The sequence below is a fragment of the Canis aureus genome, chromosome X, assembly GCF_053574225.1.
Source record: "Canis aureus isolate CA01 chromosome X, VMU_Caureus_v.1.0, whole genome shotgun sequence".
NCBI classification, from domain to species: Eukaryota; Metazoa; Chordata; class Mammalia; order Carnivora; family Canidae; genus Canis; species Canis aureus.
In genome coordinates this window covers 10,867,518-10,894,449 of record NC_135649.1, presented here as the reverse complement: position 1 = coordinate 10,894,449, position 26,932 = coordinate 10,867,518, and the positions used below count along the sequence as shown (strand labels likewise).

General features: G+C 38.2%; 1 long non-coding RNA gene across 1 annotated transcript in view; it reads left to right on the top strand.

Annotated features, from left to right (window-relative positions):
• LOC144309089 (uncharacterized) overlaps positions 1 to 26,932 on the top strand; it is a 90,337-nt gene that overhangs the window by 2,179 nt on the left and 61,226 nt on the right. The window contains exon 2 of the long non-coding RNA XR_013375212.1: positions 13,189 to 13,348. This is a non-coding gene — a long non-coding RNA (uncharacterized LOC144309089). The remainder of the gene's footprint in view (positions 1 to 13,188; positions 13,349 to 26,932) is intronic.

The following is a 26,932-nucleotide window of genomic DNA, read 5'->3' as shown; positions in this document are numbered from 1 at the left end:
CCACTGCCCTTAGAAATTACGTCCTCCTCTTTTTTAAAAACCTAGAGGAAGAAATTGAGTGGGCAGCAATGGTAAATTTTGCTCTATTCCATGTGAAATCCGTTACGAAATAGCGTCACTTAAGGAAACACTAAAGGATCCGTCCATAACAACATAGGCAACTTGTGCAGCTCCTCTTAGTAAGGTGAAATTTGTTTCCTCCATAGGTAACAGCTGCAGTATGTTGAAAAATCCCTCTACTGTTGTACATTTGAACAAAACAGATCCTGCTAATTAAGAACTCACATTTGCATTATATTGTATAATGCAATTTGAAAGTGGTAATGGATACCAAAACAAGTTGGCATTTATTCTAAATGCAAAGGATTCAGGAAGCTACAATATATTTTATCAGGATAGAGGAATTGTTTGTCCTTTACTATAAATGTTAACAAGATTCAATAGAATGAACAAAAAATTTTTTACCTGAAAATATAATGCACATTCCAAGCACTGTGATAGCTGAAAAGGCCAGATTTGGACAGTAAATATCAGATGATTTAAATGCCTGCCTTTATTCAACTCTAGAAACTGTTCTGAGAGTTGACTATATTTGACTGTAATAACTGTGAAATGTTCTTTTTCATATGGGTATAGACACAGAAGTCTGAAAACAAGTACAGCGAGGACATCAATAAGCTACAATTAATAATAGTGCTGAAAACGTACCGGTGATTAATATCCAAGTCATTAAAATTAATGCTTTCAAATAAAATATTTTGCTGCTTAAAAATGATAAAGTGGCAACTCCTGAAAATAGCATAAAGTAACAGCTTCCGTGCCTTCTGCTTCTTTTGCTTTCAAATTTAAAAACCCAATCCTTTAGTCCTGCAGTGTCTTCTCTAGCTCCTAGAATGACACGTGATATCCATAGAGAACAATAGTAAACTAAATTGCTAGCTTAAAAAAAGGGAGGTAAATATATAAATTAATAAAAGTGTTAAGAAAACGCCAGCACTATTTATGGCAATGGGGGAAACACAAAGTTGGTGTTCTTCCTGAAATATATGGATGCAAATATTGTGAGACAGATTTGCAATAGCCTCATTGTCTTTCTACAAATGTCCCATCATACTTAATCGTGGCTTTGCCAGGAGTACAACTGGGACTACAATGGGACTATATGCCGATTTGCTGTGTCTCCCTCTTTCAGGGCAAATAAACAGTAAACTTGTCCCTTGTCAATGGTCTCGCACCCATATTCCCCACTTACCCTACCTTGTCTTGCTGCTGGTTTTTATATTTTATTATTTCCTTAAGTAATCTCCGCGCCTCACGTGGGGCTCAAACTCAGGAACCTGAGACCCAGATCAGGAGTCACATGCTCTGTCAACCGAGCGAGCCAGGCACACCCTGTTTTGCTGCTGTTTTAAATCAAATTGGCCTTCATTCTGGTATCCAGGTATCACATCCAGATCTTTCAGTGGATCCTAATTTCGAAAATGTATTTATACCCTGGCATTTCAAGAAGTTACAAATTTGGCATCTCTCGAAGTGGAATACAAGAAAGTTCGGGGGATGTTAACGTATCTTCTGGGAAGACACATTTTTAAGATCAAAGTAGTTTAGAAGACCCTTGCGTCCATAAAGCTAAGCAGTTTCGTCAACTTTGGGATTTCTCAGCAAATTCAATTCTATTAAAAATGAATTCTGACTTACAAGGGTCAAGTGGTACAGCATGCGACATCTCCCAAACTTATTTGACTGTGGGAGCCCTTTTTGTTTGTTTTCATCACATACACTTAGAGAAACCATGTAGTACTTGCTCAGTTTTGCCCATTTGGTGGAAACCGGGAGCTGAAGGATAGCTTTCAGATCACAATCTAATCCATACCGTAGAAGCTACTATCTATTGAGTGCCATATTGCCTCCAAACAGTATTTCCTTTAGTTCTCTGAGCAATACTGCAAGGGAGAGATTCTTCTTCTTTAAAAACCAGGGTTCAGGGAAGTTAAGTGTTAAGTTAAGTCAAGTGTTTTTGCTCAAGGTCACATGGCAGTAAGGGACGGTCAAGATTGGACCCCATTCATCTGAGGCCTTCTCGACACTCCACACTTCCTTGTCCACAGAGGAACCAAGGCACTTTTAATTTGGAAAGCATCATAGATTTTTCCCTCAGAGATAGACATTTGGGACACAGATGTTTGTTTGCAAGTAATGAAGTATTAAGACTCAACACTAGATTCAACCAATAGAGGACATGGAAATCGGGTTCGATCGATTACGTGTGACTGGGTTTCTTAAATCAGCTGATTTCCCCCTCTGCCAATAGTGGACTTGTTCCATTCATCTTGCTCTTTCAACTTTCATACCTGAGTTGATTCTGAAACCTGTGATGTCTCAACTGTCTCTTATTAGAGACAGTTGCCTTTGCTACTGGCTAAATGGAGCCATGTAAAGCAGTAGTGTTCATCTCTAAACTTGCTCTGCTATCCAGTAGAGCACTGAGTAAATGGGAAAGGTGAGATTAGTCGGTTAATTGATTAGATTATACCAACCAATGTGACCTTCCATTTTCCCGGGGTACTTCTTCATATTATAGCTGGTAACCTGTTCCCCCCGCCCCCAGAATCTACGGTGTGAGCTATTAATGTATTGAAATCTGAGTACTCCAGGCATTGACTGATTTTTCACAAATTACTTCTGAAGGATTAATAAAGAGTATCTCGTTTCAAAGGATCTTTGTGATTTTGGCTCCTAATGAGTACTCGTTCGTATAGCTCACTCATATCGCCTATATTCTCTAGAATAACATTTTTTTTCCTAAGCCACAGATGCTGATATAATAGCGTGTGTTCTGTTTACCCACTTTCTTACTGAGTTTTCTTTAACTTGAAAAAATATCATCTTTCTCACTCACTGTCAAAGATTAGAGTCCGGAAACAAGCTCCACTGCTCTCAGACAACTCAAAGATAATAAAGATCGTGAAATAAAAAAAATAAGAAGTTAATAGCCAAACAATCTACTGTGAGAATTACTCCCATGGGCTGTACAAGTTCCAAAACACCAACCAAAGCTTTGTCAGGAAGACAGAAAGTTGATGAGAATCCTTCCTTTTTTTACCATGCCCAATTCTATCTAGGGAACCAGAGTACTATCCCCAGCCAGCAAAACATTTTTTTTTAATTTTGCAAAAATACTGAGGGTCTCTTTGTCCAGTGCTTTTATAAGAATATTATTTTGCCTTAGAAATTTAAACTGGAAACTTTCCTTCAAAATTGATCTTGTTTCCAGCCCCTTCTCTTTTGCTTTAGAGATTCCCTTTGGACAGTTCAAAACGTAGGTCAAAATCAGGGGCATAAAACAAGGCAGAAAAGGCATAATATGAAGATAGGAGCTATGGTGTGACTGTATCCCAATTACTATATCAAAAATAAAATTTATCTCTTTCTGAAGCTCAAAGGGTGAGTCAGAGGAAAGCAGAACATCTGTGTAAGCCAGTGTCATGTATCTGTGATTGACTACCTTCTTTTTCAGCTCAAAATCAGAGCTTCTATTTCTCTGATCTGACTCAAATTGAGTAATGTGTACCCATATAAGGTCTTCATGAGAAAACTGTCCCTAGTCTTGTGTCCAGGGATCACAGTATAGGAAAAAGGGTCATCACGGAGAATTCCCGCTGTATCGGTTGTATGCGCATAGCATTGTTGTTAATCATAGAATTTCAGGGTTGAAAAGGACCTTAAAATTCTTATGGCCTGGTTAACCATTCCCAAAGCTGAAATCTTCATCAGATGAACACTCAGTGTTTGAATACACTCAGTGATGGGGAGCCTACTGGTAGAAGTTCCAGTGAGTCACCTAGAAAATTAATTATGGAGTTTTTGCAATCTCTACTGATTTGTAAATGTGAAACAAACATAAAATTAGTTGTATGAGGATTTTAAAGAATACCCCAAATTTGGAACCAGATGGATTTGGGGTTAGTAGTTCTATGATATAGGGTGGTTAACTGTTCTCAGCATTCATTGCCTCCTCTGTAAAATGGGTGTGACAAACTCAATCTCCCTGAGTTTTATGAGGATTAGCTAAGATAATGTTTAGAAAATTCCTAGAATGGTGCCTTTCTGGCACAGAGAATTATTATTTCCTTGTATTCATAAGTAGAAGAAACTCCTAGATACACACACAAGAACAAAGAATGGTAATTGTATCACTTGTTAAGACTAGTGCATTTTCTGCTTGAGTCTCTATAAGGATGATGAGTAGAAGAGGATGATGGGATTATTTGCTTGTTTTGATTATTTTTAATTATTTCAAAAGATAGAAACCATTATGTCAAAATAAATACATGAGTGTTTACACTTCCTCGTATGTTTTAGTTACTTTTCTATTTTCATCAATTAGGGTTTTTTTTTAACCATTAATTCCATCAACAACCTCTGTAGAGCCGAGCATTACCAACACCATCATTATTTTTTTTGAGTTTTGTTCCAGTCTAGCTTACAGTCCAGAATCTCATCTACTGTGCTCCAGAGCCACAAGAAATGGGAAATACTATTATTTCAATGAAGTTCCTCACAATGGCCCTGGAGAGAATATTAAAAATAAGTTTTCCGGAAGCCTGTTACTGAATATGTTTTGGGGAAAACAGAGAGGGAGACAGAAAAGAAGGGGAAAGGAACCACAGTATATATAGCTGTTATTTGTAGCATTGTTTGTACCATATGTGCAAAAAAAAAAAAGTTCAAGTCACTTAGGGGCACTGATTTTATCATTTTCTCTATAGAAAACATGTATTTTTAGAAACATAATGACCTAAAGAACTAGCATTCTTCTGTCCATAAGATTACTTTGTCATGAGAGTGACATGTGTTGTTTTTAGAGAAAAGAAAGTCAGATTTGACAAGATGTGATACAATTAATCTAAGATCACCACTGAAGGATAAATTATGTATGAATTAATTCAATCTCAATCATCTGATAACTATTCAGACAGATATGATGACTACAGGCATGAGTCTGAGCTACTGTTAATTGACTCTTCTTAGAATACTCATTGTTGGAAATGTTGGACTCTAACTTATATTATCTGGATTCTGTTTGTCATTTCCCGTAGCAAAAAAATTCTTCTTTTTAAATTTTTTTTTTAGCAAAAATATTCTAAGCTAAAAAAATTGTTCAAGGTATGACCTCTAACCAAAGTATTTTTCACAGAGTAAAAGTTGTTGGGCATTTTACTTCTTATAGCTGAAGCTATTCAATAAAATTTCATTTTTATTATCTTTATGGATGAAAGAATATCCAGAAAACCAAAACCAAAACTATAGGATCCAAGTACTCAGGGCAATGAGAAAAAAAATTATAAATGGACCATATAATGATGACTCCTCTCATTTCTCTGCCTGTGTTTCAAGAGATATGAGTTTCCTGAACCTTGAAGGGAGAAGAATCTCATTGATAGCCACTCTTACTTCTCCTTGAGAATCTGTCCTACGTGACAAGTGGCAGGGAATGCCTGTGTTGGGGCGGTGGTCTTGGGAGCCTGATCTTCCATTTTACCCCTCCATGTACACTTAAAGAGAGTTTCTGGTCAAAAGTGTAGGAAATGCCATTCTTCAGTTTAAAATTTGGTGAATGGTCAGTCTTGTGCTGGTCAGTTGATCAGTCATGTTGTGCAAAACCAAAGACCTGTGACATAGGTTGAATGTCTCTAAGCACTAACACTTCAACTTGAAATTAAATATATTGACAAAAGAAGCTTCTATTTTGTCAATAAGTGTTTGTAAAAAGTTGTAAGATGTTATAGAAGAGAAATTTCTAAAGGGGGGGTATGTCTTGCAATAAAAGAAGTTGAATTTGGTAAACATACTGGGAACTATAAGGAAATAATTTCATATATTAATTCCATAGTAAGGAAGGACTAGTAAGAACTGGTGATTAAGTGGACTTTAGCCCAAAAGGTAAATATTTTTGGCTCTCTTTTCTGGATCATTACTAAATATTATTATGTAAGATATCTCCAATTCATTAGAAATTCTGCTTTTATCGTTTATTAAGACTAGTGGCAAGAACAGATTGGCCTAGAGGGGAAGAATGGATGAAGGAGAAACTAGCATATCCATGCATATGATCTATAAATTACACATAATTCAAATCATTACCCACTTCAAGTAATTATTTTCTTCTTAACCACGCATTTTCCCTTCTTTCCCACTGATTGTAAAACAATTGCACTCAGAGCTTTTCTGGAAAAAGGCAAGCTTACTCCTCAGAGTTCCTAGAGAGCCACATTGCATCTTATGTCTCATGGACATAAATTCTCCAAAATTAAAAGAAACCAATACCACTCTCTCTTCCCATCCCCACCCCAATTGTTGATTTGGTAGCTGCACATCGAAAGAGTCAAAATGTATACGGAAAATAAATTAACATATTTCACTCTATCTGTTCTAGGAATAGAAAACTGCCTTTCCTTTCAGATTCCAAGAACTCTATGAATTCAAGAACATATGAAGTTGAGTTAAGATAGCCTGACTGCAAATAATCTGCTCAACCATAACATTCAGCTCATTTCAAATCTTTATTAAATACCTATTACACACCAAGGCCCTGAATCCCAAGGTGAAAGGCACTGCCTCTGTCCTCCAAGATCTCTTAGTTTAGTGGTAAAGCAGATGAGACCATGTTGTAATAAATAATATTCTATAACGTATTGGATGGAGATGCCCTTGAACCACCAAATGCTCGTTTTTAAACTTTACCAAATTTCTCACTTTCATTAACACTGTAAAGTCCTAGAGTTGAATGCAGTAGTGATAGGCTTCCATGGCACATATTCAAGGAAATTAAGAAAATCAGAACATTGCCTTCCATCAAATGGCAAGGTCAACAACTTGTATGTCCTTCTGGAGATGACATAGTCCAAAACTTTGATATTCCTCCAGAATACAGACTCAAAATTTACGGTGTGCCAGACATATTTGGAGAGGACATTAACAGGAAATGTTCTATAAAGTAAGAAATTAAATCATTTAGGAGGGCCAGGAATTGAAACGACCAAGATAACCAAGGGAAACAAAATGAAAGGAGGCACCAAAACAGTTAAAAATCTTTTCATATTTGATGTCCAAACCGTGAAAGCTGCAAGAAGGGTGACATACAAAGGAAGAGAAGCTCATGTTGTTTTACTTTTCAAGTGGAACTGAGAGCAAAATATAATAACTATCTCCTCTACTTAGTGTGTGTGTGTGTGTGTGTGTGTGTGGTGTGTATATATATACAATTTTATATGTATATATAAAATTTATACATTTAATTTTTTCTTTATAGACATTATATATACTATATATAATATAACATAATAATATAATATAATAATATAATATAATATAATATAATATAATATATAATGAAACAACAATAAAAAAAACCAACCTATTCTCAGGAAATAATGGCTTCTGGCACTAATATCCTAAATATAAGCATGTCTGGTTTTACATTATTACTTTTCTTTTTACTGATATATACAAATTGCCACTATATTTAAACGGATCATTTGAAAAATATTTCAAGAAAGAGAAGAATCTTACTGAAACTGTTTTCCCAAGACTGAAAAGTGGGTTCCTTTGTATTTTTTTTTTACTGTTTTAGTAGGTCAAGACAGACTGTAAATTTACTTCTTAGAGCCGGTTAGCCTTGGGACTCCTACTGCAGTCTGACAGTGATGCCTTCTAATTGTTGTTTATGGATATCAAGAGATTTTACACCTTTTTTTTTTTTTTTGTCTTTGGTTTGCTCTGATTCTCTTTTTCAATGTGGTATTTAATTTGTGTTTTTTTCTCAGTCCACCACCAATAAACAATCCTTGAGGGAATGTTGCATTTGAATTCGAGGAGATTCCATCAGAACTTTCCTAGTCAGGAGTTGCCACTATTCTTATTTCTGATGCTTTACTGAATAAATAACCCCTCGCCCCACCTCTACTTTCTCCCTCTTCCAAAAAGGAAGAAAGGTAGAAGGATTGCCAGAAAAGCAGCCATTGGCATCTTACACTGAAATCCTGTTTTGCTATTCAATCTACTTGAGGTTTAATTTCTTTCTTTACGAAATTATTTGGGGAGAAAAAAAAATTTTCCCTGCTGTTGCCCTGCTATATTATTATTTGACTGATTTTCAGTTTATTAGTCATTCATCTGGATTGGTGCCTGTATATTTTCCCAAAGGTTTAATATGGAAAATTATTTCTTTGGCCATATTGAATCTTAGCTCAAAATTGTATCTTTTTCATATCTAAGAAGCCTCACAGATATTTTTTCTTTTTTAAAAAAAGGTTTTATTTATTTATTTGACAGAGAGAGAGAGAAAGAGAGAGAGAGAGAGCAAGCACAAGCAGGGGGAGTGGCAGGCAGAGGGAGAGGGAGAAGTAGGCTCCATCCCAGGACCCCGGGATCATGACCTGAGTCCAAGGCAAACGCTTAAGCGACTGAGCCACACAGGTGCCCCACAGATATTTTCTTATTCATGCTCACAATATTCTTATATATTATAACAAAAGACACTACAGTAACATGATTTATAATATAAGAAACTGAATAAAGCAAATCTGATTAAGGCGGCATTAGTTGATAAGTTAGGAGCTAGGAAAGAACAAAAATTAAAAAAAAAAATCCTGGGTCTGCTGGTTCTCAGACGTGCTATGATGTTCTTCTGTGACTTTATAAGACAGATAACTGTAATATTGTCATCATGGGTGAACAGAAGAAGGTTCTTGGATGCTGATAGAAACTGGAACTGGAACCAGCTGCTGCTGCCTGGGGAAAGAGCAGTTGTTGGGCGCTGCTGGCAGGAGCGGCAAGCCATCAGGACCTACATCCCTTGTCGCTCCTCCGGACTTGCAGTCTCTCTCTAACAGAATTTACCCCACTGGCAAAACTGAAGAATGCACCAGCTAGCAAAGGAGAAAGGGAATGTGTGGAGTCCCAGGGCCAGGATCACAGAGCAGTGTATAGAAGTGTGTATTTGAACCCCCCCTGCCCCACTCGTTGGTACTCAGTATTCCATATCCACCCTTGTACACATATTTACCTTCCATACAACACTCTATGCTTTTTGTCCTTCCTCCAATGAAGATCCTTCGTCCTTTCCTCCAGTGTGAGGTTCCAAAAGTCATGTTGTCCATCTCTAGCTGCTATTAAATACTCTTCTAATTCCGCCTAAGCATGATGCAATCTAAAGACTAACCTGTAGTTAACTGCCGACAACCATCCTTATATAAAATCAGAAGGGGGAAAAGAGGATGGAGGAAAAACAAATTGTGTGTGTGAATATATACAAAATTATTACTATGCAATATATGTGTGTGTGTACACACACACACACACACACACACAGCAAGCCAGGTTGTTCTGCATAGCTGCTACAGTACTTTTTTTCTTTCATGAGGCTGTAAGTAACATAGGTACTTTCTTTTTTTTAATAATAAATTTATTTTTTATTGGTGTTCAACTTGCCAACCTACAGAATAACACCCAGTGCTCATCCCGTCAAGTGCCCCCCTCAGTGCCCATCACCCAGTCACCCCCACTTCCCGTCCCCCTCCCCTTCCACCACCCCTAGTTCGTTTCCCAGAGTTAGGAGTCTTCATGTTCTGTCTCCCTTTCTGGTATTTCCCACTCATTTTTTCTCCTTTCCCCTTTATTCCCTTTCACTATTTTTTATATTCCCCAAATGAATGAGACCATATAATGTTTGTCCTTCTCCGATTGACTTACTTCACTCAGCATAATACCCTCCAGTTCCATCACGTAGGTACTTTCTATACCACCCCTTCCAGGGTTCCTTTGCCCTAAGTCAGGACTCGACTAGTTATTGTCCTTTCCCTGATGCGGTGTCCCAAACCTTCACTCTTGAAAGCTCTGAATTCTTAGTCTTGTCCTTCAACTCTTATTTAAAGCATCTGCTTTCAAAAAAAAAAAATAAATAAAAAAAATAATAAAGCATCTGCTTTCCATTAACCTCTTGTATTGGTCATAAAAATCTCAAGAGGCAGCATGGGCGTACAAAGAAGGCGGTTCCAAACACAAAGCCTTCTACTTCTGTTGTATAGCGGCAATCAAACTTATCCTTGGTAATCAGGTTTTATTCTCTGCAAGGGAAAAGGTACAGGTGTCAGGTGACTTTCACTGGCATATTGTTCAATAATATCAGTTAATTAAACTACAACTGTTTCTGATGTCAATCTTCCAGATCTCTTGGCCCATTATGGCCACAGGAGGCAACAACATGGGCTGTATCCTGCAGAATGGCGCACTGGAAGGATCAGTAGCACACACTGTCAGGGCACCCTAGTGAAAAATGGGGATAATTCAGCAGATTGATTTTGGTTAGACTTTTGGATAAAGATGTGATGTGACTGTACTGATTTCCAAGATTGCATTCACCTTTCATTTGTGACAGTCAGAAACTAAGACTAGTTGATTACAGGACAGCAGGGAGATTTGACAGTTAAATAATGGATCAGTTTAGGGAAACCACACAGGCTTTCCACAAGTCAAATATCTTTGGCCCAGGCGGGCTCTCCGAATGTTCCTCTTCTTTCCTTTATGGAGGCTTCACACCTTACTTTGTGTTTCTCTCATCCTTTTCATTTCTGCCATACACTGTAGTCCATGAGCGTCCTCTTCTCTGTAAGACTAGCTGCAGAATAGGATTTAGCAGTTCCTCTATTTTCTGTCTCCTTGAATATTCTTCTTAATTAAAATGTTCTTCTGTTAATTACTATGAGAAAAAAGACTGAGGCAAACGGAAGTACCATTGTAGGGGGGCGCATGGGTGGCTCAGTCGGTTGTGCGTCTGACTCTTGATTTCAGCTCAGGTCAGGATCTCAGGGTCATGAAAAGGAGCCCCCACTCCCCCCCCCCAACCCTGTTGGGCTTCCTGCTCAGCGAGGAGTCTGCTGGAGATTCTCTCTTTCGCTCCCCCATCACCGCCCCATCCCTCCCCTTTCAAATAAATATTTAAAACAAACAAACGGGCACTGAGGGGGGCACTTGATGGGATGAGCACTGGGTGTTATTCTGTATGTTGGTAAATTGAACACCAATAAAAAATAAATTTATTTAAAAAAATAAAATAAAACAAAATGAGAAGCGTCACTGCTTCAATTCATTTAGCAAATCATTTTTGAACACTTACTTTGTGCCAGGGTTTTAGCAGTGGAACTGGATGGGCCCTGCCCTCATGGAGATTACAGCTTTAGGAAATCATGTGATGATGGTTATATAGATCTCAGATTTCTTTCAGTTACTAGAGTGATTGTCTCTGCTCTGTAATTTCTTACTGTTCTGCTAGATTAGGATACTATCTGTGTTTTCTAAAAAAAAAAAAAAAAAAGAAAAAGAAAAAAAAAAAAAGAAAAATCACTGCCACCTAGTTTGAAATGAAAAGATCATTTGAAATAAGAGTGGTTTCAGAAAACCCACAACCTATGGTCATTGGAAGTTAGGCTTAACTGCTTAGGCTCCAGCCCAAAGCAGTGGTTTCAGGCTTGCACCATCGTTCTACTTGGGGAATTTGATTATGATTTTGAGTCTGTGGAGATTTCTCTCGCTTCCAGGATCATTTTCATAATCTCTGAGTATGTCCCTCTCTGCCACCTGAAGTTTACTTTTATGATCTCCTTGCCTAAGGCAAGTGGCTTCCTGCCTGACTTCATTTCTTTCATCTCTCTGGGAAGTCTCCAAATCCAAGAAGTCTTACTCTCTTCCCTGTTTCTGACCTCTACACTGAATGAATAATTTTCCTAAAAAACATTAAGTAACCATATTTCAAGACTAGTTCTGTATTCAAGCAAACTGTGATCCCCCCCCCTTATTGTTCTAGGTTAATGGACCTTCTTCCATGAGCCTGATTTCTCTCTGCCTCTCATTCATTTTCATGGAACTTACTTTGTGTTAGGCTCTGCTTCAGGTGGGTTTTTTTTTTCAGGTGGGTTTTATGTGTAATTTGACCCTATCCTTCTAAGAGCCCTATGAAGGTGATTTTATTATCTCTCTTTTATAGAAGAAGGAACTGAGGTCCAGAGAGAGTAAGATCAGTTGCTCCAGGCCATATGGAGGCGAGCCTGTGTGATTCTAGTGGCTGGTGTATTTTTTTTCTCAAGATCTTTCTCCTACCATCTTTTTTGTTTTTTCAAGAGAGGGAGGGAAGGAGGAAGGGGAAGAGAGAGAGAGAGAGAAAGGCGAGAGGAAGAAGGAGAGAGAGAATATGAGGCAGGCTCCACTTCTAGGGCAGAGCCTGATGTGGGGCTCGATCTCACAATCCCGAGATCATGACCTGAGCCGAAATCAAGTCAGATGCTTAACTGACTCAGCCACCAGGCGTCCCTCTCTTCAGTCTTGTAAGATATAACTCCCAGCTGCACTATATCAGTTCTTTGCAAGATTTGACTGGGTTCAAGAGCAATGTGAGTCAATAGTATATGTGGTTACCGGAAATGCAAATAGGCTTCATTTATTAAAATGCAGTGCTTGTAATAAAGAAGGTGATCATTTTGTCCTGTTCTCTGTTGGACTTGCCATATGTGGAGCCACGTATTCCATTCTGAATTCCATCTTTCATGAGGAATATTCAAACTAGAAAGTGTCCAGGAGGAAACCTTTAGGTTTGGAAAGCACGTCAGCTGAGAAGCCACTGAAAGGACTGAGGGATGGTGTCCTACCTGTAAAACTGGAAGCTTAGGTGTTTTGAGTCATTTGGAGAGCATTCTTAGAGAAAAGGGATTAACATTTCTGTACATTTCCAGAGGGGAGAACTATGCACAGTAAATGCATGTGAGAAGAATGTATTTGAACTCACAGTCAGGTAGAGTCAGAATTGTCCACAAGTGGAATGAATGGGCTACTGCAGAAGATTGTTAGCTGCCTGTTTCTTGCAGGATTCAATCAGCTGGGAAATCGCTTTTGGGGAATGTTGGAGAAGAGAGCCCTATTGATTAGTCACATCCAATGAAATGCATTGATACATGATAAATACCTAGCACATAGGCATGCAACAAATGTCCCTGTTTATGCCCACTCTTTCCAAGAGGCAGATTCCATCCCTTCGCAGTTCTCATCTTTAATCACTCACTGCCTGAACCTTTCTTTACTCTTTCGCTAAACCTGACCACTTCCTATTATCTCTTTTTTTTCCCCCTGCATCTTTAGGTATTTGCCTCTGTTGCTCCCTTTGCCTAGAAGCCTTACCTAGTCCCATTCATGCCTTTGGGAGTCCTGAGAAAATACTTCAAGCTGGATCCTAAATGTCATCCTCTCAACAAAGCCTTTAATTGAGCTTTCCAACCCATCATGCTTCCTCAAAAACAGTGTAAGTACTTCACTACCTTTTAGAGTCGGTCGTACCTAAATCCTTCTCCATCAAATTGTAGACTTCTCGTGGGACTGTTGTCTTAATCCATTTTGGTATTTGCCTCCTCTTATCCCCATTCAGCAGCATGTAGGTTATATATCCCAGTACCGGGCACAATCTGCTTGCTGGATATATGTCGGTTGAATGGAATGGAATAGAATTATAGGTCGTTGGGTTAAAATGTTGACTAAGACAATACGTGGACCTGACTCAGTGGTAACTGGTCAGAAGTCCTAAGACTGTAAGCGTCAGTTGGAGTGAGTAGCTAATAGATATGTGGGTACTTTTCTCTAGAACACCCGTCTCTAGATACATCCAGAAAGGTCCAGTAAAAGAACTGGAAAATAAAGAAAAACAAGTCAGAGGCAGTTTAGGTTTCCACACCTGAACTGTTCACACATAATAAGCAAGGGCTTATTTCTCTTCACTTGGATTTTTCTTGCCAGTGGCCAATGACCTGCAGGGAGTATTTTTCTCTTATTCCCTTTGCCACTTGGTGAATAATTACAGGTTCCATGCCCCATACTAAATTAAGGTATCTCACAAAGAAAGCTAAACCACTGTTTCCTAGATAACTTCTAATACTTAACAGCGAATTATGGTGATGACAGCATCAGAGTTTTATTTATTTATTTATTTATTTATTTATTTATTTATTTATTTATTTATTTATGATTTTATTTATTTATTCATGAGAGACAGAGAGAGAGAGAGAGAGGCAGAGACACAGGCAGAGGGAGAAGCAGGCTCCATGCAGGGAGCCCGATGTGGGACTCGATTCCGGGTCTCCAGGATCACACCCTGGCCGGAAGGTGGCGCTAAACCGCTGAGCCACCTGGGCTGCCCAGCATCAGAATTTTAAATGATTTATGTTGCCCCTCAAAATAAATGCCATTGTAATTCCATGCAAATTATTGTAGAAGGTTTCTGGTGGTAAATTCAAAGTACTTGAATCATCTTTTCTTTAAATAATTTTTAATCAGCCAACATTATACAATCTTGCATGCAATTAAAAATGTCATAGATAGTGGTTGAGGAATCTTTATGTTTCAGCATTTTAAAAATCTATTTTTGGCTTAGAGTTTTCTGTTAAATCCCAGTGCTTTTGTTGCTTCATCTATTTCAAGCTTATGATAGGAATCAGGCAAGATCAGTTGGGAAGATTAGCAAGTGTTATAGGTAATAGAGTTAAGGCCATGACTTATTACTGTATATTCATTTGTATTTACTTTCATTTAGGCATATAAAATTACAACCTAATTTAGCAAAGGTTCTTTTTATTTTGCAATAATCAATTCTATCACGAAGCACAAAATATTATTTTTCATCTTTGCAACAGATCTTATTTCATTCTTTACTCTCTGTTTCTATTTTCCCTTATCTACGCTTTTTAAAAAGATTTTTATTTATTTATTTATTTATTTATTTATTTATTTATTTATTTATTTATTTATGAGAGACAGACAGAGAGAGAGAGAGTCAGAAACACAGGCAGAGGGAGAAGCAGGCAACATGCAGGGAGCCTGATGAGGGACTCGATCCCAGGTCTCCAGGATCAGGCCCTGGGCTGAAGGCGGCGCTAAACCGCTGAGCCACCTGGGCTGCCCAATCTACGCTTTTTTAACATTAAATGTTTTTGGCTACCCTAGCCCATTAAATAACCCTAAAGTTCCACAATTTCTGCAGAGTTTACCAAGATAGCTTAAAGAGGGCTAACCTTTTTTTAGATATATTTTGTATTGGAGTTCGATTTGTATTTGTTATAGTATAACACCTAGTGCTCATCCCATCAAGTGCCCCCTCTCAGTGCCCATCACCCAATCACCCCATCCCCTTGCCCACCTCCCCTTCCACTATCCCTTGTTTGTTTCCCAGAATTAGGAGTCAAGAGAGCCAACCTTTACTCTTCCAGCCCCAATGCAGTTTCCTAAAATGCTATTGGATGATGTTTTGTGATCATTTCACTCTGTACATCTTGGTTTGGTGGTTTGATTCCATTTTTCTGATTTTAGTTCTTTTTTTTATTGTCTGATGAAAGTTGCTAGGTTCCAAGAAACCATCCACGTCATTCACTTTGTACAAGACCATACAAAATTAGGCTCCCAATATTTTTTTTTAAATTTCATTTATTTATTCGAGACGGGGAGGAGCAGAGGGAGAGGGACAAGCAGACTCCACATTGAGTGCAGAGCTCAACGAGGGGCTAAAACTCACAACCCTGAAATCATGACCTGAGCTGAAACCAAGAGTTGGACACTTAAGCAACTGAGCCACCCAGGTGCCCTGGCTCCCAATAATTTTTAATGATGAATATTACGTTAAAAAGGCAAACAAGAACAATGCTTCTTTCAATTTAATATCTATTGGAGGATAGAAGAGGTTTGCTTCCTTGTGCTGTAAGGGATTTGACTGAATTAGTATTTGTCCTTTTACGACTTGTTACTGGGTGTTTTCAGAAAAGAAAAGAGAAGGAAAATGTCTTCACAGATTTCTTGCTTTGTTTGTTCTATGGCTGACTTAACATTAGGAAGCTTGCCCTTTAGTCATATAACCAGATTCTGGACCAAAGATAGTCGGGTTGAAAAGCATGTTATCTTTGAGTAACTATGCTCAGATGTTAGCTAGAGCTATGCTCAAGGTGTATTCCACTATGTACACTAATGTCATGACCACTCATGCTCATAGTGTCTGGTACAGGTGCACAGGTACATTCAGTGAATGTTATCAGACAGTTGTGCACTTGGAGAAGAGTGCACACCACGTAACTCTTAGACATAGTTAGATGGTTAAAATCAGCCCAGCGCCTCAATTTTGGTGTGTTGTCATAATCCACGCCAAGAAGGTAAACAAAGTTTATAAAAAGTTCCTTTTCACGTGTTCTGTTTGAAATCTGCTGGCACCTTCAATTTTGACTAACTATTTAAATACAGCTTCCTCTATCACAGCTGGTTGCCTGTGAATGAGAAATATTTAAATACACTGCTAAATTTTCTAAATGGAATTTTTAGAAATTCCACATTATGCATCTGCATATGCAATTTCAGCTAAATCATAATACAGCATGGTAGTAATATAGTTCTTACTTTGGTAATTACTTTATTAGCTAATTAGTATTAAAACAGATTGCCAGAGCACCTAATATGATTTCCTAACTGCTGCTTAGTGTTAAAGAGTAGAACTGCTACCACTGGTAATTCACTGGGAGAGTTTTAAATGTTCTTGTCGTAGTAATAATAATTATAAATGAGTTGAAGTTAGATTTCTATACTTTTATAGTATGGTGGCGGTGGTATGGCCCTCACAACCTTTCTCTTTTTTTTTTTTGTTCTTTTTTTGTATATTTTTTTTATTGGAGTTCAATTTGCCAACATATAGCATAACACCCAGCGCTCATCCTTCCAAGTGCCCCCTTAGTGCCTGTCACCCAGTCACCCCAACCCTCCGCCCACCTCTCTTTCTACCACCCCTTGTTCGTTACCCTGAGTTAGCAGTCTTTACGTTCTGTCTCCCTTTCTGATATTTCCCACATATTTCTTCTCCCTTCCCTTATAGTCCCTTTCACTATTATTTATATTCCCCAAATGAATGAGACCATATAATGTTTGTCCTTCTCCGATTGACTTACTTCACTCAGCATGATACCCTCCAGTTCCATCCACCTTGAAGCAAATGGTGGGTATTTGTCGTTTCTAACGGCTGAGGAATATTCCATTGTATACACAGACCACATCTTCTTTATCCATTCATCTTTCGATGGACACCGAGGCTCCTTCCACAGTTGGGCTATTGTGGACATTGCTGCTAGAAACATCGGGGTGCAGGTGTCCTGGCGTTTTACTGCATCTGAATCTTTGGGGTAAATCCCCAACAGTGCAATTGCTGGGTCGTAGGGCAGGTCTATTTGTAACTCTTTGAGGAACCTCCACACAGTTTTCCAGAGTGGCTGCACCAGATCACATTCCCACCAACAGTGCAAGAGGGTTCCCCTTTCTCTACATCCTCTCCAACGTTTGTTGTTTTCTGCCTTGTTAATTTGCACCATCCTCACTGGTGTGAGGTGGTATCTCATTGCCCTCACAACCTTCTTGAGAAAAATGAATGACTGCAATATTTAGCCACCTTTACAAATTATCTGGGATGAATTTGATGAACCTAAGACAGCTAGGAAATTCTCAAGTGAGATCAGTATGTCATATAGCATAAATTAAAAAGGCCATGTGTTTTATTTTACTTTTATTTCATTTTATTTAATTTTTTTTTATCTTTGTATACCTCTTATTGCACCTACTACCAAGTAGTCAAATAAGGTTTGCTGAAGGAGTGAATGGGTCTCTAGGAGTCCAAGATCTGTCCAGAGCAGGGGTACGGTACATAGATGCTAAGTGTTTACTCACCTTTTTCTGTATCCCCCTGGGGAACATGAACTTTGCATGCATTTCTACATAAGCCAGAGATCAAGTCAGTTGTGTAACAAGCATGGACTGAGCCCTTAAAAAGGTATATTTCTCAAGAGTGACAAAAAATATATCACATGTTTAAAAATGTAGAGTCCCTTGAATGACAGACTCATACATGTATATTCATGCTCTAAGTTTTATGTATGCATATACTTATAATAAAAATATTCATGTTGGAAATCTTCAGCATATAGCTTCAAGAAACAAGTTCTGATAACATTCGCCATCAGCTATATACTGAATTTCTCCATCATCTTGCAGCTACGTGGATATCACAGTGTCCTTTTCCCTGAAAGCTATAATGTAACTCTTGGTATAGTGCATACAGATCTGGGTTTTAATTTTGGCCCTTCCTTTTATTTGCTGTGTGGCCTTGGACACATAACTACACATAGCCTCTTTGGGGTTCAATAGCTTTACATATGACGTAGGACAATAACACCATCCATACCACAGGCTTATGGTGATGATTAAGTGAAGTCATATATGTAAATCACCTACCATATTATCGTTTTCCAGGGCATGCTTGTCTCCTCGTATCTGCTCACCACAAAATGTTTACACATGGAGCTGTGAGAGTCTCTTTTTCAAGCCCATAAATCTTGATCTCAGGAGCATTTTTTTTTAATTTTCCAAAATCATCTTAAAATCTATATGCTTAAAAACCTGATGCAATTCTGTTGTTTGGAATCTCTACTGTTTTTTAAAAATTAAAAATTTGTTAAAAAGTAAAAATTGTGTATATTTAAAGTATACAACATCATGAATTGATATCCATGTACCCAGTGAAAGGATTACTACAGCCAAGCTAATTAACATATCATCTCCTCACACCATTATTTTTTTTGTGATGAGAGCATCTGAAATCTACTTTCTTTGTAAATTTCCAGTATCCAACACAGGGTTGCTCCTATAGTCACCATGGTGCACATAAGATCTCCAGACTTATTCATCCCACATAACTGCAACTTTGTACCCTTTGGTCAGCATCTCCCTATTTTCCCCCTCCTCTCCACCCTTGGTAACCACCATACTACTCTCTGCTTCTAAGTATTTGACTTTTTAAAAATAGAGAATATCTTATTGTTGATCAATATGCTATTTGCCAGCTCGTGATCTTATCACCTGACAGTAAGCATTACCTGACAATTTATTTACTTTTGTAAACACATCATCACAGTTACTTTGTGATGTGTATTTTACTATGCTGCTCAAACCTAACAGAAGAACCAAGGGACACTCAACTAAGGTAAGTTATCAGATAATAGGGATAAGATGTCATTTCCACTATTCATGGGTTGGTCTCATGAGCCACAACAAATGGAACTTCCAAACTCTCTTGATTACATTTGGAAGTCATTACATTGCTGCATTGGGTAGATGTGTCCTCTCAGGTGACCTCGGGTCATTCATCAATGAACACAATAGAAGAATAAGACTTAGTCAGCCTTTGGATCCTGCTGTAGGCAGATGTAGCAGACTTGACACAGTCTGAGAAAGGGTCCAAGGGTTACTCAGGAAGACCATACATTTAAAGATTGCATTGTATGGTACAGTGATTCTCTCAGATACTATATTTGGTAGAGGCCTATTCTGTGACACTTTCAGGGAGGGAGAGTGTCCAGTGCCTTAGGGCCAAAGCCAGGGTGATGAAGCATAATCCTCATGAAGGAAGCTTCAGCAGATTAGTTATTGGTTAGTTAGTGAAAGATTAGGGATTGCCCAGGGACATAGAGGATAACACACAAGGCCAGCCCAAGGAGAAAGAAATGGCTAGCTAACCAGAATAAAAGGCACAGATAGAAAGTAAAATGAGACAGTGCTTCTAGGGTGTAAGCCATGATAGGGAAATCCCACGGCTACAAATGGGATGATTAAGTTGCCGGTATGGATGATCAGTGCTGGAGATCTTTTCAAAATGAGAGGTGAATCTGCTTTGATCAGATAGGAGTGGAAGTGAGAAATGTGAGTAAAGAAGTTTAATCATGGCATAACCCGCATCCTTTGACAGGATGAACCAGGAGGTTAAGAAAACACTGCTACACATCACAGCCTAAATTTTTATGTCATATTGTTCTGGGTCCTTTGCAGGAATAGAAAAAAACAAATCCAAACATTCGTATGTCATCTCAAGGGACCTTGAATTGTCAAACAATCTTGAAAGGGAAGAGCAAAGTTGGAGGTCTCACACTTCCTGATTTTAAAACGTATTACAAAGCTACAATAAGTGAAGTGGAGTGGTACTAACATAAACACACACAAGCATATCAATGGAACAGAATAAGAAACCTAAAAATAAACTAATGTGTATAAAGAAATTATCTTCAACAAGAGTACTAAGGCCACACAAATGGGAAAAGAACAGTCTCTTCAACAAATGGTGTGGGGAACACTGGATATCCACATACCAAAGATTGAGGTTGGATCCTTACCTTATACCATATACAAAAATTAACTTAAAATGAATTAGAGAGCTAAACGTAAGACCTAAAACAGTAGCATTCCTAGGAGACACCAGAGGGGGAAATCTTCATGACATTGGTGTTGGTAATAGTTTCTTGGATATGATACCAAGAGCATAAGCAACAAAAGCAAAAAGAGATAGATGGGGGTGGGGACCCCTGTGTGGCTCAGTCAGTTAAGTGGCCAACCCTTGACTTTGGCTCAGGTCATGATTTCAGGGTCCTGGGATCAAGCTCCACATTGGGCTTTGTGCTCAGCAGGGAGTCTGCTTGAGATTCTCTCTCACCCTCTTCCTCTGACCCTCCTCTCCCTCTTAAACAAATGAATCTTTTTAAAAAAAAGATAAATAGGACTTCATCAGGCTTAAAAACCTCTGCACATTAAAGGAAATAACAGAGTGAAAAGGTAATGTATGGAATGAGAGAAAATAATGTTTCTGATAAGTGGTTAATATCAGAATATATCAAGAACTGCCACAATTCAACAACAAAAACCAAGTAACCTGGTTTTAAAAATGGGCAAAGGACCCAAATAGACATTTCTCTAAAGAAAACATACAAATGATGAACAAGCGTATGAAAATGTGGCCAACATCATAAACATCATAATCACTAGAGAAATGCAAATCAAAACTACAGTGCGATGTTTGCCTCACACCCATTAGGATGGCCACCATGGAAGAAACAGAGACTAACAAGTGTTGGCAAGGAGGTGGAGAAAATGGAAACTTGTGCATTGCTGGTGGGAATGGGAAATGGTGCAGCCACAATGGGAAATATTATGAGGGCTCCTTAAAAAATTGAAAATAGAATTACCATGTGGTTCAGCAATCCCACATCTGGATACATATATACACAGAGTTGAAATCAAGATCTCAAATACAACCATTTCACTGCAGCATTATTCACAATATCCAAGAGGTAGAAGCCCTCTAAATGTCCATTTTCTGGTGAATGGATCAAGAAAATGGGATATAAACAAACAATGGAATATTATTCATCCTTTAAAAAGGAAGAAGATCCTGTCATATGCTACAACATGGATGAACCTCGAGGACATTTTGATGAGTGAAATAAACCAGTTGCCAAAACTCACATACTGTATAATTCCATTTATATGAGGTATCCAGAGAATTCAAAGCCATGGAAACAAAGTAGAATGGTTGGTTGTTAGGGGTTGGGGAAAGAAAAAATGAGGGATTGTCATTTGTCAGGTTCATTTTTTCCAAGCAATAACGACCATAGCCAACAAAATCGATCCTAAAACCTTAAAAAGAAGGGCTTGCATATGTGACTTATGTGAACCAGGTGGCTTAACACTTAAACGGTCACACAATCTTTGGCTGTGAGCTGGAGGCCAGACCTGCTTGTCTTTCCAAAGCGCTTTCCTCCAGAGTTTTCTCTCCTTCAACTCACCCTCTGCTTGCCTGGCACCTGGCACAGAGACTACTACTCTAGTAAAAATTCTGGAATAAATGAATGGCTCCTCCATTACCTAATCACTTCCCTCCTTTGTTAGTTGCAAGAAAAGTAAATATTTTCCTCAGGCTTCTAGATAGGTACCAGACCAAGCAATTCTGCATGTAAATAATGTGACCACTGCCTAATAAAATGCACATGACAAAATGGCACTAAAATATTTCAAAATACAAAACAATTCTGGAAAGAGGTAAAAAAAAAATATCTAAAACGGAGCGTCATCATTAAATGTCTCTTGATATAGCCTCCACTGAATGTGTAGTTTTGAACCCGTAGGATTTCCTACTGTGGTGTGCCTTGCCCCAAAATACATATTTGCTACTGATTTAGAAACACATTCAAAGTGATAATTTTGGAACCTTGAGCTTTCCACAAAGTGTTTTCAAAATCTATTATGTTATATATTTCTTTCAGCCACCAGGTGGCATGTGCTTTGCTGCTGAAATACACAATAAAAATGTATCCTGAAGAGAGAAATTATATCAAGTCTTACATATCTAACAAAAAAAATAATGATAGTGGATTTTATCATGAATTCAATCAACAGTAACCTACGTGCTAATAGATTTGACGGTTATGTGTACCTCACATAAAGACCTTAGGAGCTTTAGGGTAGACATTTATCCTAGCAAAGAGCTCACAAATAAAATTTATAGCTGATTTAAAACAGTTGAGCATAATTGTTTAAAATTGTCCTTTCTCAAGGAATTAATTTCATTAGTGACCTGGTCTTGTAAGATGGAGGTAAAACAAATCTTTTTTCTCGATTCTATTATAATTTGCAACCCTGCTTATCTGTGGTGAAACCACACACTAGTATCTAAGTATCAGACCCAATAAAAGTAAAGGTATGCTTCACATTAAGAAAACCGCCAAACATTAAGAAAAAACAGGAGGCAATTCATTTTATTTTAAAAAGTCACTCTACAAAAGGATTCACAGCAACATTGCTTTCCAGAGCGAATTTTTGATTTTAGCTTTTCATCTGACATCCTGAAAAAGGGAAAGAGGCCAACCAGGTGCTTATGAAGTTGTACCAGCCCTTTGGGGCTGGAGGAGTCTTTGGGAATGTGGCAAGATAAAAATCAACCATTTTTTCCCCTCTCACTAGTTTACTTTTCTTTCTACCTCCGATCCCAAAGTAGCTAACCCTTTCTGTATTCACCATTCAGGAGAGCCGTCTGACAAGGCACAAAGCAGAGGAAATGGTTTTCTTAGTTTTGCTTTCCAAAAACTTATACTCCTAGGGAATGCATATGACTACTGACATAGGGAAAAAAAAAAGATACATGAGGGAAAAATAGCATTGTAGGAGCAAGGGAGCTGAGGAAACAGGTTTTTCTAAGGGGCTAAAATAGATCTTCATGGGTAGAGAGGACTGAGGCATTTGCAGCTCCCAGCAAAGAGTGTCAATGCTCCACTTCCACTTCCCTGGTGGAGCCCTGGGGAGGTTCCAAACTCAAGAGAATGAATGGTTGTGTGGTGTGTTTAGACACACGGTGCCTTAGAGACAGCCTCACAGAGATTTGTCGGCCTCAGAGTAGCAGGGAGACAGCAGAAAGGGTCCTCGGTGCTGAGGACAAATGGTCCTTTTCCATGGCCTGAACTATTTTCTACAAGGGGAAACAGTTGTGCCAATCAACATGTACGGAACTTATTATAATTGAGTCTGACAAATGCCCAGGTAGAGATTAGCAACAAGATATTGCCAAAGCTTGGGAAGAAATAAGGAGAGCTATGTAACACCCCCCGAGAGAAGTGAGTCTCACCCACATATGCTTCGATTGTCTGTAGCTGTCAGTACTTGGGAGTGCGTGTGTTCGGGTGTATGTGGGGTAATTTATGTAGTTTTGTGCTCCTGGACGTAACCAGTAGGGTCCCTTCAATCTAGATGTATAACTATAACAATATTCAAGGGGTTATCGAACTTGAGGCTTCATGAGAATGACAAGAATGCTTGTGGAGACGTACCCACACTCTGGAATTAGAAATCTCATGTCAACCTAATTATTTATAATAAACTCTGCAGGGACTAGAGGGGGCTCTGATCTTGGTTTCCAGTATGGTGAAGAGAGGAATTCTTGTCCTTTCTCAATCGATTCTTCGGTCCCATGAATCCTGGTTTGTGTTGGAATACCCATATCTTATTTGGGCTACCTAGTTACTAGTCTTGGAAGGTTCTTAATCTTTGCTTATCGGGATCCCTGGGTGGCTCAGCGGGTTGGCGCCTGCCTTTGGCCCAGGGCGTGATCTTGGAGTCCCAGGATCGAGTCCCACGTCGGGCTCCCGGCATGGAGCCTGCTTCTCCCTCCTCCTGTGTCTCTGCACCTCTCTCTCTCTCTATGTCTATCATAAATAAATAAATAAATCTTTAAAAAACATTAAAAAAAATCTTTGCTTACCAACACCAGGGACGGCTACATAATGCCATGTCTCTAACCCGAGTACCTCAGGATTGGCGGCCCTTTTCTCTGAAACTGCAGTAGTAGAAAGAGTTGTTTAACATTTGTCGAGTATGAACTACGTGTAAGAATGTCTTCTAGGCATTATACATGTATAAATTATTTTAATACTCATCCCACACTATGTGTGGGTCTCTTACATGAAGGGCCTCCTTTAATTTCAACTGAAACTGAAAATAGATCCCTGCTTTTGCTGTCATGACATTTCATAGTCAACACCAGTAAAATCTCCCCAAGCAAGCATTAGTTTAGCACTTGACTGTGTACTCACTTCACGCTCAATATCATAGGGATAATACTAGGATTAGCCATTCCTGGAGATGTCAGAGAAGGCCTCATAAATAAAGTCATACTTGAACTTTGACTTAAAAAGGTGAGTTGCAATTTGATGTAATGGGTGGAGATGAGAATAGCTCACCAGAGCGAGTGGTATATATAAAGGAATGTTCCTAGAACAAGAGCCTGTGGCTTATTTTAGGAATGGCAAATATTGGGTTCATCACGTATAGCAAAGCGGATGTTTTTGAAGAGGGATGCACTTGACATATGTACACCCTGAGACTGATGAACCAAAGCAAATCATTTAGCCAGTGAATGAGCCTAGCTGGCTGCCCAGCCTCTCCACCCCAACCCCTGTGGTTCCCTACTCATCGTTACTTATATAGTAGCGCTCAAAGAGTGGTAAAAATAAGGTTTCTCTATGGAAGAAAAAGGCTATAAAAGAGCCAAATGCTAGAGCTGGTGACGGAACTGTAGAATCTAGTAAAGTCATGTTCCTTAGTCCAAAAATAGAAATTGTGAGCAAAATAGTTAATGGTATGTGGATTTAGTAGCTATTTGAACTTGTGACATAAATAGGTCCACTAAATGCTCAATATGGGAACAAAAAAAAGTGATTCAAAGAACCACTCATCATGCACTCCAGTAACAATTCAGTGAAATTTGAAAAAGTGGTATTTAACTTACAGTTAGATGTTTTAGTTACTCTTTACTGCATGTTAAGAGGGAAATTATTTACAATAATAGCTTGCAAAGTTGGAATACTGTAAGTCTCAGGCTTGATTTCTCAAAAATGTAAAGGGTCTGTTATAATCCAATTTTGTGTCCCACTGTGTCTCACAAAATATTAACTTCGAGTTGTTTTCCAAGGGTTTACATCATCCTCAGATGTATCCTTTATGGTAACTGCTTAATATTATGTTATATTAATTTAATTTTTTTTAATCATTAATTTAATTCTTACACCCAAATTCTTAATACTAAAATCTTTGGCTGAGCATTTAAGTTGTTTAGTGGTTTTTTTCAGGAATAAATAAGGTGACCATAGACATTTTAATAAACTTACATAACTTTGTTTTTTTTTTTTTGATTAGTCACTTAGAATAAATTTCCAGGTGTGGAATTGTTGGGCAAAAGTGTATATAAGTATTTTATGTCTCTTGATAGGTGTCACACATTCTCCACTGAAAGGGCTGCATTCGCATGGTGCTAGCCATAAATGAGCAGACTTCTCACAGCCTGGCCAGCACTGGGATTTATTATTACAATTATTTTCATTTCTTTATTATATAAAAATTGGGGTCTCATTTTGTTAGATTTTGCATTTCTTTAAGTCCTTAACCAAGTTGGACTTATATTTCATGTATATTTACTATTTGTATTTCTTGCGAGAACGCTTCAGGTCAGTTGATAATTTATTGCCTGGGATTTTGGTGTCATTGCCTACCTTTCTTCATTCATACGGCTCTCATCTGGGTAGCTACCACAATTATCCATTACACTTTGCATTCACAGATGCAGTTTTAATGCATATCTATTCTCCACTGGCTACTTTTCCCATTAAGGAAGTCATTCTTGAAATTGAAAAGTATGTAGAAGGGTGGGGACAAGCAGCATGTAGACTTTTTAGAAATGCCATCATTAAGGAAGTTAATAAGTGATGAACAAGAATCGTCGACCTTTTATGATTCAAGAAAACAAAAGAATATTATGACAACAGTTTAAATAATTATGACATTAGTATGCAACTGTGATGGGCTACTGTAGAGTTGAATATTCAGATTCCATTTCCATAAATATTCAAATATTCAATTACCTATTTGAAGCTTAGCTCAAATGAAGATTTCTTTGGACAATTTCAAAGCATGTTCTCTGGAAGTGGTTTTAGAGTCATGTAGGTACAATTGAAAGCATGGATTTTGGCTGTAAATATTTCATGAACGGACTTTTCTAGGCTATTTTGGCAATTGTGGTTGGATGGGATCAGTTAAGATTTCAAAAGATGTTAATATTCCTAGGTTTTGTAGACTGACTTCAGGTTATTTTACAAAATGTGCAAGAATTGGGTTTCTTTTACACAGCATATCATGTACTGCTACTACTAATAGTAATAATATGTTGGAGGCCTTGGGTCATGATCATGTTAGCTAAAAAAACAGAATTATATAGAAAATGTGTGTTTTAATAATAAACAAGGTGCTTCAATATAATATTCAGTGTGATGAGCCATATTTGTGCTCTTCTAGACATTGCTCATGTATTAATTCTTTTAATGCTCATCATGACACTACAAAGTAGTATAAGGGAGGGCAAATAATTTTCCTGTACCCTTCTGAGTTATTGGCTGAGATTCCCTATAATAAAAGACAGATCAACAGGGAAGAACAAACAGAAGTTTATTAG